Consider the following 11494-nt stretch of genomic DNA (forward strand, 5'->3'; position numbering starts at 1 on the left):
ATTTATGCATGTTTAAATGTGTTAAATATGCTCGTGGGCCATTTTTGTTAGAAATGACATTTTTGTAATTTTGACCCGCCGAAGGTATATCTGTAATTATATTCTATGTGATTGAGATCACATTATTATGGGGATTTATTTGTGATACTCGGCATGACGAGGTCCCAGTGAGAAACTTAGCGGAAAAGTCACAATAGGGTAAAATACCCAGCTCAGGGTAAGCTTAGGGGGTATTTTGGTAATTTAATAAATTACCAGGATTTAGTGAGTAATGGAAATTAATTTAGTAAATATTTGGTTTGATGGATTTATTTGGGAATATGTGGGGTAATTTGAGTGTAATGGGAGATTAGGTTCAAATGATAATTTTGCCCTTAGAGATAGATGTCTTGAAGAGGAATAATACGGCAAGGGTATATTGGTCTTTTGACCATGTGGCTAGTGGGATTTGCCTAAGGATCAAGAGCTGGTGCTATTCACGTTCTAGAGCCTCCTTAGTTTTTATTTCGAACACTTTGGAATAACACTCAAGGGTACTCAAAAGTTATGCCAAGTTTGGATTTCTTAAGGAGAATTGAAGCTTTATGGGGGATTAGAAGATGTTGAGGGTCTCAAAGCAGCTTGGAAGATTCAGAATTTCAGTGAGTAATCCCTCTATTCTTAAGCTTTTGAGTTACTTTGAATGTTCTTGAGTTCTAAAATTTTGATTTTTGGGTTTTGGGGTTATATGATGTGTTTTGGGGTAGAATGAGTGTTGGGTATAGTTTATCTGAGTTATGGGGTGTGTTTTGTGGTAAAAAATCTGTTGGAAACACCTATTTTGGTCGAAATTGGGGTCTGGTTTTGCAGAAATCGTGGGTTTGGAAATTTGGGGAAAAACATTATGTTCTAGGCAGTTTTTGGGTTTCTGGCGACCTAGCGCGACCGTGCTAGGTTATAACGCTAATGCACTAGGTTGTAGCGCGACTGCACTAGTGTCATAGAATAGGTGAATTTCAATTGGATTTTAGGCTTCCAAATAAAGGGAGTGACTGTGCCAGTGTCCTGGAAAGCCCAATTTTTTTGTTGGCGCGACCGTGCCAGTTGCCCCGAAAAGCTATTTTCCTGAATTTTGAGAGTAAGACTCAAGGGCTGGGGAATCCGATTTGGGAGTCCACTTGGGGGATTGGAGGATGTTTTTAGCGCCCCGTTAACTTGGAACAATGGTTATGAGAGTTAAAGTTCAGTTTGGAACTTGGAATCTTGGGTTGGTTCCTGATGAATATATATTTATGTTGTGACTAGGGTTTCTACAAGGCTTAGGACGGGGATCGTGCTCAGGGTCGTTTCACCATTCACACAGGATCCAAGGTAAGAAAATTGCACCCTAGTTGTGATTAGCTATCAGGCCCCTATTAACGAGCATGATTATAATGAATTATATGTTTGATTACTCCTGATTGGAAAGCTCGGCTTATGAGTTGTGGTTGGCACTATGCGTGTAGAACGCAAGCCGCTATGGCTAGGCCACCTGGGAGTGCAATATGCACTTGTGTGACTCTATGGTCGCATACCTAGATAATGTGTCTGCTTGTGTATAGTTATTACTGCTAAACATATTGTTTATGTTCTGTTAACTATCTGAATTTGTTTAATTAAGTTTTTTTGTTGAGCCTTGGCTCACGAGTGCTATGTGGTGCAGGTAAGGGTAAGGAGAAATTGGGCCAGCCATGAGTTGGAGAGTTTTAGGGGCAGCGTGTACATATGCAGCTTGTTCGATTGCCATGACCGGGGTATCACGGAGGAACTAGGGTTAAACCCTAATTTGCTGCTTAAGCCGACTTGTTTTGTAATATTTTGAGTTGTAAATGAATTTTAAACTTCTATTTTGGGATCCCATGTACAGACTGAAACTTTTAATGAAACTTTTTATTTCTTTGACCAAAATTTTTAATACCTGAGCCATTAATTACTTTAATCACTGTTTAAGTCCAAATGACTCGTTTAGCGAATCCAACACTATTTTAAACACACATTGTAATGGTCCTGGATTAGTAGGGCGTTATAACTTTGTAACTTCTCAAAATACCTAATAAGACTTAGGGTCTTGATTAGGGGGCCAGGATGGAAAATTATGTGTTTATGTGATATATATGTGTATCATTGTATGATTATGTAAGTTATATTATAATATGACTAGATGTGCATGTTTAGGTGTATTAAATATGCATGTAAGTTATATGTAAATATCCATGTGTATTAAATATGTTTAGATGTGCATGTGCATGTGCATGGGTATATTTTGAGTATATGAGATATATGTGTGAGACCAAATTATTATGTTGATATATTTGGGCTACTTGGCACGAGGCGATCCTAGGGGGCAAGTTAGCGGGAAAGTCACAACGGGACCAATACTCGACCTGGGGTGAGTCAATGGGTATTTTGGGTATTCAGTACATTACCGGGATATTGGGTAATGAGAATAAATATTCGATGATATATTCAGAGTTAGCGAGAATAGGAAGGAGTCCTAGGGATTTTGGCCATTTTACCCTCAGGGACGTTTTTGGGTACCCCGAGCCTTGGGATTTGTTTAAGGTTACTTGAGCTCTAAGTAACTTGACATAAACAGAAAACACATTCAACTCTCTCGTTCTCTCACTTTATGCTCGTTAGGGTTTTTGAAGGAAACTCTAGTTTTAGAGCTCGGATTCAAGCGAGGTTAGAGTCATAACGATTCTAGGGAAAATTAGAAGCTTGATAACCTGAGGATTTAGCTGGAAAATGACTTAATCAGAGGTAATTTAAGCTTTAATTTTCTGAGTTTTGTTTTCCTTGAGTTTCTTAAGCTTTGATTGGATTCTATGGTTTGATAAGTTTTTAATTCGTTTGAAAGTTGAGTTTTGTTGCCTCGGATATGCTGCTGGTGTTTTGGGATTGAATTGTGGGTTTGGTACGGTTTTGGGGTGAGTTTTGGGAGGAATTGGTTAGGAGAAAGTTGGGATCGCGCTGCGACCCTCATGAACCCAGGGGCCTGGGCGATTCTCGGAGCCACTATCGCGTCACAGCGCTTGTGGAGCCGCGTCGCGACCCATATCCATAGTAGTTTGGGCTGGGTTCTCTGTTTGGGGAGAGTGGTGGCTCTAATTGTGGGGCATCGTGACGCAAATAGAGGATTTTGGCCAAAGAGGGTTTTGAGTGCAGGAACTCAAACCTAAGGGCTCGGGATCGACCCTACTACCCGTTTTAGTAGAAGACGTCTCGGAGGCTAGGACTCGATTCGAAAGCCTTTATTCGCTCGTTATTGAAAGGATTCTATACTTGGTTGTGACTAGGTTATTGCTAGGGGCTTGGAATCAAGATTGTGCTCGAGGGTCGTTCTTATTATACATTACACTTGAACCTGATGTAAAAAAATTGGACCCAATATGGGATGTACGTGATTAAGGCTTGGCCCGGTTGTCGAATATAGTCTTGATTAAGGCATGGGCCATTGTAAATTTGCATGATTATGATTATGCCGTAGATTGTTTGATTAAGCATGATGGGTGCTCCGTATCTGTATATTTGTTATATGATATATGCTTGTTTGCATTATCTAATTGAAAAGACTTGACTTATGAGTCAAGAACGGTAATAGTGCGTTAAGCGCTGGTCAAATGCATTGACTTATAAGTCAAGGGCAGCAATAGCGTGCTGGTTGATATGGTTAGGCCTAATCAGGAGCGCATCATACACTTGTCCGACCCAATGGTCATGGAAAGTTAAGTGCTAGGTACGTTGGGCCAGCTCCAAGGCTGGTTACACAAAGGATAGGGCAATGGGTCCTAAGATGACTTATTAGTCCCATATCCTAGGTCTGGGCTCTAGTATGATTTATTAATCATGTATTTTGGGCAATGATTCTCGGTAGGATTCCTTAATCATTTGATTAGGGAAGTTGGCCCTCATATGACGTTGTAGTCATTTATATGAGTGGAATGCATGCATGAGTAGGGTTATTACTGCTAGGCATGCCTAAGATGATTCTATGATATAACATTAACTGCTTATAATAATGTTTAAGTTTTCTTGCTGAGTCTTGGCTCATGGGTGCTATGTGGTGCAGGTAAGGGGAAAGGGAAGCTGGATCAGCCATGAGTTGGAGAGCTTCGTTGGCGACGTGTACATATGCGGTTGCTCGACCGCCACTGTAACGCTCTAGTTAGCCAAGACCATTACACTGTGTATTTTAAATAGTGTTAAACTCGCTAAACGAGTCATTTGGCCATAAACGTGCAACTAAATGCGATTAACGGTTCAGGGTTAAAATTTTTGGTCAAAAGGGATAGATATTTTCATTAAAACGTTAAGTTGTACATGAGATTCCATAATAAATGTTTACAAAATTGTTTACACTTCAAAAAGGGTAATTACAATTCAAAAGTTACAACCTACTGACCTAAGCGGCAAAAATAGGGTATAACCCTAGTTCCCATAAGAAACCTTGGCCGCGATGATCAAGCGACCGCATATGTACACGTCGTCATCGAAGCTCTCTAACTCATGGCTGGTCCAGTTTCCCTTTCCCCCTACCTGCACCACATAGCACCCGTGAGCCAAGGCTGAGCAAGAAAAATTAAACATGCTCATAAGCAGTTAATAACACATTACCAAATCACAATAGGCATGCCTAGAAGTAATAACCCTACTCATGCATGCATACCATTCATATAAATGACTACAACATCACATGGGGCTAGATTCCTTAATTACATGATTAATGAATCATACTGGTGCTCAACGCCCTAGCATATGGGACTAATAAGTCACCCCGGGGCCTATTGCCATATCCTCTATATAACCAGCCTTGGAGCTGGCCTAGTGTACCTGGCGCTTAATTTTCCATGACCATTGGGTCGGACAAGCATATGATGCACTCTTGATTAAGTCTAACCATATTGACCCGCGCTCAGCGCGCTATTGCCGTCCTTGACTCATAAGTCAAGCATTTCTCAATCAGATAATGCGAACAAGCATTCATTATATAACAAATATCCAGATACAGAACATTCAACATGCTTAATCAATCATTCATAGGCATAATCATAATCATGCACATTTACAGGGGCCCAAGCCCTAATCAAATTTGTATTCAACATTCAGGCCAAGCCTTAATCATGTACATCACGTATTAGGTGTAGTTTTCTTACCTCAGATCCGAGTGTAATGTAAAATAAGAACGACCCCGAGCATGATCCTGATCCCGAGGCCCTAGCGATATCCTACTCACAATCAAGTATAGAATCCTGTCAAAAATGAGCGAATAAAGGCTTTTGGACTAAGTCCTAGCCTTCAGGACATCAAATTCTACTAAATCGGGTAGTGGGATCGAACCCGAGCCCTAAGGTTTGAGTTCCCGCACTCAAAACACTTTCTGGCCAAAATCCTCTATTTGCACCACGACGCCCCCAATTAGGGTCACGATGCCCTACAATTAGAGCTGTGACTTTCACAAACAGAGAGCCCAACCCTAAATCACTCAGGACACGGACCGTAGTGCAACCTTGCGCCGCGGCGCGACCCTGCTTCAAGAAACTGCCTTGACATCTGAGTTCATGAGGGCTGCGGTGCCCCAAGAATAGGGCCATGATGCATCCCCGCGAACTCAGCTTTCTTTGATCCAAAACCTCCCAAAAATCACCCCAAAATTGTACCAAACTCACCATTCAATCTCACAACATCCCTAGAATCTCCCAAGCAACAAAACCCACGTTTCCGATGGATCAAAAACTCACCAAACTGTAAAATCCAAAACAAAACTTAAGAAACTTAGAGAAACGGAAACTCATAATTCAAAGCTTAAATTACCTCTGATTAAGTTATTTTCCATCTAAATCCTCCGGCTATCAAGTTTCTAATCTTCCCTATAATCGTTATGAGTCTAACCTTGCTTGAATCCGAGCCCTAAAACTCGAGTTTCCTTCGAAAACGCTAACGAGCGTCAAGTGAGCGAATAGGAGAGAGAACAAAAGTGTTGAACGTGTTTTTGTTTATGACATGTTACTTAGTGTTGATTGGATTTTTGGTTAACTAATGCGGAGTTAAATTAATTAATTGGAGAGCTTTCAATTAGACAATCAATGAACCATAAATAAGTCAAAAACCTAATAACTATGAGCAATAAATGACAAACAACACCAGAATTATAGAGGTTTGGCCCTAAGAAATGGTAATGAGCTACTTCCTTTTATATTAGTATTGATCTTAAGCAAATCTTAAGGCTCGGGGTAACAAAAACGTCCTCAGGGGTAAAATAGTCAAAATCCCTAGAATTTCCTTCTGATCTCACCAACTCCAAATATATCCTCGAATATTCAGATCTATTACTCAATATCTCTGTAATGTACTAAATACCCAATATACCCCTTGACTCACCCCGAGTCAAGTATTGATTCCGTTGTGACTTTCCCGCTAACTTGCTCACTAGGATCGCCTCGTGCTGAGTAACCCAAATATATCCATATAATAATGTGGTCTCACACATATATCACATACATGCCAAATATATCCATAACGGGCCAAATTACAAAAATTTCCCTTCTGATAAGAAGCGGGCCCACATGCATATTTAATACACCTAAACAGGCATATCAAGTCATATTATAATATAACTCACATAATCATACAATGATTCACATAAATATCACATAAACACATAGTTTTCCATAGTTATCCATCCTGGCCGCCTAATCAAGACCCTAAGCCTTATTAGGTAATTTGGGACGTTACAACCACGCCTGGGGTTTCTCAGAGAGACTAGGGTTAAACCCTATTTTTTTCGCTTAGGCCAGGTGGTTGTAACTTTTGAGTTGTAATTACCCTTTTGGAACTGTAAACATTTATTATGGGATCCCATGTATAACTTAACATTTTAATGAAATAACTATTCCTTTGGACCAAAAGTTTAACCCTAAACCGTTAATCACATTTAGTTGCACATTTATGGCCAAATGACTTGATTAGCAAGCCTAACACTATTTAAAATACACAGTGTAACAGTCTTGGCTATCCAAGGCGTTACAAACTTGGTATCAGAGCTGCCAAGGTTTAAGGGTTCCTGAAGATGGGTTGGGCATGTACATTCACCGCTAAAGACAAGCTCGACTCGGGGTTCGGTAACTATTAATATGGTTATGTGTTCAATTGCTTAAATGGGATATATATGCCTTATCTACTTGTCTAACTAGGAAGCATGAGCTATTTTGATAGGACCTAGCCCTTGACTACTGTATGCATGTTAAAGATGTTCTTATTAGCACAAATGTTGCTTGTAAATGCTAAAGAAATACTTATTAGCATCATTGTTGCTTCTGAATGCTAGAAATGCTTAATAACACTGTTAGATGCATATGAATGTCAGGAACGTGCTTATTAGCACTGCTGATGCTTATGAATGTTAAGAACATGCTTATTACCACCCTGATTGAGCATGAATATGAATCATCATGCTTATTAGCATAACTTAGTGTGTGAAAGCTATTGAAATGCATATTAGCATTGACGATGCATGTGAATGCTTATTTGATCAGTTTTGGACTGTGGGGTGGCATGGAATACTGTTATTATTGACTGATGAGCCGAGTCATTGGTTGTAGATAGACTTGGAAGTATGCTTCCAAGGCAATCGAATGAGCCAATCGGCACTGAGAGTCAGGTCGAAAATAATGACCAGGGTCAGAACTCTCCGTTAGCCCCTAAGAAATGGCAATAGATACTTGCTGAAATGCAAGCTAGACTGTAGAGATTGGAAGAAGAAATTCGCTAGTTAAGATAGCAACAGGTTTCGACAAGGAACGCTGCGCGCAGTAGCACCACTTGCTGCCATAGTATCGATCGTACAACAGCATCCAGAGATTGGGAACCGTTGGGAATTACTGTATGAGCGGTTCAGGAAACAACTTCCTCTAGTTTTTTAAGGAAGCACATATCCATTCAAGGTCGACCAGTGGATGAGTCTGATTACATCAATCCTAGATTTTATGAGGGTGGTGGGTAACGAGAGAGTGGCATGTGCCATGTACATGTTCCGAGAGGATGCCCGAATTCGGTGGGAGGTGGTGTCCCATACTAGGGACGTGACCACAATGAATTGGGAAAAGTTCAGAGATTTGTTTAGTGAAAAATATTATAATGATGCAGTGAAAGTTGTGAAGACAGATGAATTCAACAATTTGGTTTATGGAAATATTTCAGTAATATAATATGCCCTGAAGTTTGACAGACTAGCCAAGTTTGCTTTGGACTTGGTACCTACTGATGTGACCAGGAAGGAGAGATTCCTCCATGGGCTGAACTTTATGATATCCCAAGATGTCAGAATTACTACAATGCCTGGAGTGACAACATTCGCTCAGGTGGTAGAGATAGTGTTGGGAATCGTGCCTTTAAAGAAATTATAGTTGACAATGGTTTTAATGAAATTAATTAATGAATTGAATTATTGTGTATATGTAGCTTATGTACTATATTATTGTTAATAATATTAAGTAAATATCATAAAATTCTCAAGTTCATCTATGTGGTCTCAATCTCATATTGGTATGAGAGGATCGAGATTGAGATAATGGACTTAAATAGTTCGCAGTAAAATAAATATGTGGAATCTTTAGATTAATTACTACTAGTACAATCGACTAGTATTATGAATACATGTGACCCAGATCCGGGTTACTAGTATAGTATGACACTTTAGTGGAGGTACTTGCATACTTAGAGTATGTAGAACTGGACCAGATGTGATTTGATAATACTTGTTTAAATATTGTTTCGTAGTATTATGAAGCACATCAACTGATGATCATATACAAACTGATCTTAATCCTGAAGTTACTATGAACTCCTATATATGTCATTTGATCCTTTGATTCATGCATTACGGTTTCTCATAATGATCAGGCTAAGAACTATTGTTTTGGGGACTCAATGATGTGTATGGTTGAGGACATAGCTTAACAGATATGGAATCTATACCTTCTTATAGATTGAATGATGATTCCCTATTGGGTTGGCTTTTGGAACTGAAAAGGTTATTGACGTCAAATTCATAATCAGATTATGAATTATCCTTCACTAGTAAAGTCAATGGTACACTAGGAATCAAGATATAATTAAAAGGGTAAAACCATAATTTTATTCTCACTTAATTATGAATCATCAATAGAGGATTAATTTGTATGTAATGATTATATCAATGTACACTTTATGGTTACAATAAAGTACTCAGTAAATATATGTCTTTAATTCTCAAGAGTGTAGTCTCATATTTATAGTGGAGTAATCATGAGGTTAATAAATATGATTATTGAATAAAAAAAAATTGGTTAATAATATTTTATTTATTGGAGCTTGGAATTATTGGTCCATAGGTCCTCGGGGCGGCTCTATCAACACTATACAAGGTAAGAGTTGATACAAGGGTCAAACTGTGAATGGACTATTTGAGAGAATATTTATTCTTTGGGATAAATATACAATTATGTGATAATTGAAGTTACACAATTTATTATTGCATTAATGCAATTTTAAAAAATGTGTAGAAATAAAAAAAATTGATTTTAATCAATTATTTTATTTAAGTGAGAAATAATAAATATGGATAATCAAAATTGGTTTTGATTATTATATTTATTTGATTAATAATAAGATGATAATGAAAATTCAAATTTTGAATTTTGAAATTCAAGTTGTTATATTTTCCTTACCTTATTTGAATTTTTAATTATTAATTAATTAAAATAAAGCATAAAAAATCAAATCTCCTTATTTTAGGGAGGTGTTACACGCATAGAGCTTCCTGGACTGCCCTATGCGTGTACCACTACTGTTAATGATTAGTTATTGGTTTTTCATTTATTTAATTAATTAATAAAAAATTTTGAAGAGATTTTTTAAAATGGAATGTAAGACTTTATCTTCAATTATCATTTATTTGATTATTATTAAGATGATTAATTTTATTTGATTGCTATTATTATGATAATAATACTTATATGTTATATATGATAGAAAATAGAAGAATAGGTTTTTACAAGAAGAATCAGAAAAACTGATCATATTTTCCTCACAAAAGAAAAACCTTTTTCACTAGCCTATAATCAAGAGTTTCATGTGTTGAGAATACTTTTGATTCACAAATTTGATTCTTGTTCTCTATGTGCCCACCCACATCATGAGGTATAGAGAACGTCTTGGAAGATCTTGGTGTGAGTACTCTAGCGAGGATAGGAAGATCAAAATATATACGAAAAGATACAAGGATTCTTTATAGGCTACAAGAGGTAAATCATTTTGTATCATTCATACATATACATATTTTGTCAATTAACATATTGCATATTAAATGATCCTCATATAAAGTTGTTTATATGAATTTTTTTTGTTATATACAATACTACCATTACCGCAATTTCCGCTGCGCACTAGGAACAATTCTTAATAGAGAGCCCTGACTGCAGAGGGCGCTGAAAACAAGATCTGGCGTGAGAACGCGGCCAAAAGGGATACCAGGAGGATGGGACCTCCATTTACAAGTTATGCTAGGGGTGGAGGCCCTAGTTACCAGAAAAGAAAGACTTAGGACACCTTTTCAACTTCAGGCCATGATAGGAGGCCACAGGGTGTACAGATTGGCTGCCAAGGTAGCAATGAGGTTTGGAAGACGTATCCAAAGTGTACCATATGTAGAAGACATCATATGGGAGAGTGTCGGGCGAAGGCCTACTTTTTATGTGGAATAGTGGGGCATCTCAAGAAAGATTTCCCAAGGGTGAAGAAAGAGGAGCCAAAAAAGGTGGACAACTTGACTCCAGCTCGAGTTCGCACTAACATAGGCAGAGGTTGAGGCTAAGGTTGAGGCTAGTCCCTTAGTAGTGACAAGTCAGCTTTCTAGTACTGTCAATTCTTACACTCTATTGATTGATTTTGGTGCTACACACTCCTTTTTTTTTTTTCTAGTAGAGTAATTGTTAAATTGTGTAGATCTTATGACTATTATTGTAACGCACTGGTTAGCCAAGACCGTTACACTATGTACTTTTAAATAGTGCTAGTGTCTCTAATCGAGTCATTTGGCCATAAACGTGTAAGTAAAGTTAATTAATAGGTTATGGTTAAAATTTTTGGTCAAAAGAGGTAATCATTTCCTTAAAAAGCTTAAGTTTGTACATGGGATCTCAAAATAAACATTAAAATGTAATTTACAATTCAAAAGAATACAACAAGTCGATCTAAGAGAAAAATTAGGGTTCGACCATAGTTCCTCTGTGAATCCCCAGCCGTGGTGGTCGAGCAAGCTGCATATGTACACACCACCACTAAATCTCTCAAACTCATGGCTGGTCCAACTTCCCTTTTCTCTTGCATGCACCACATAGCACCCGTGAGCCAAGGCTCAGCAAGAAAACTTAAACATGCTCATAAGCAATTAATAACATATTACAGAATCATAAATAACATGTCTAGTAGTAATAAC

Source organism: Humulus lupulus, chromosome 1 (assembly GCF_963169125.1).
Source record: "Humulus lupulus chromosome 1, drHumLupu1.1, whole genome shotgun sequence".
Classification (NCBI taxonomy): Eukaryota; Viridiplantae; Streptophyta; class Magnoliopsida; order Rosales; family Cannabaceae; genus Humulus; species Humulus lupulus.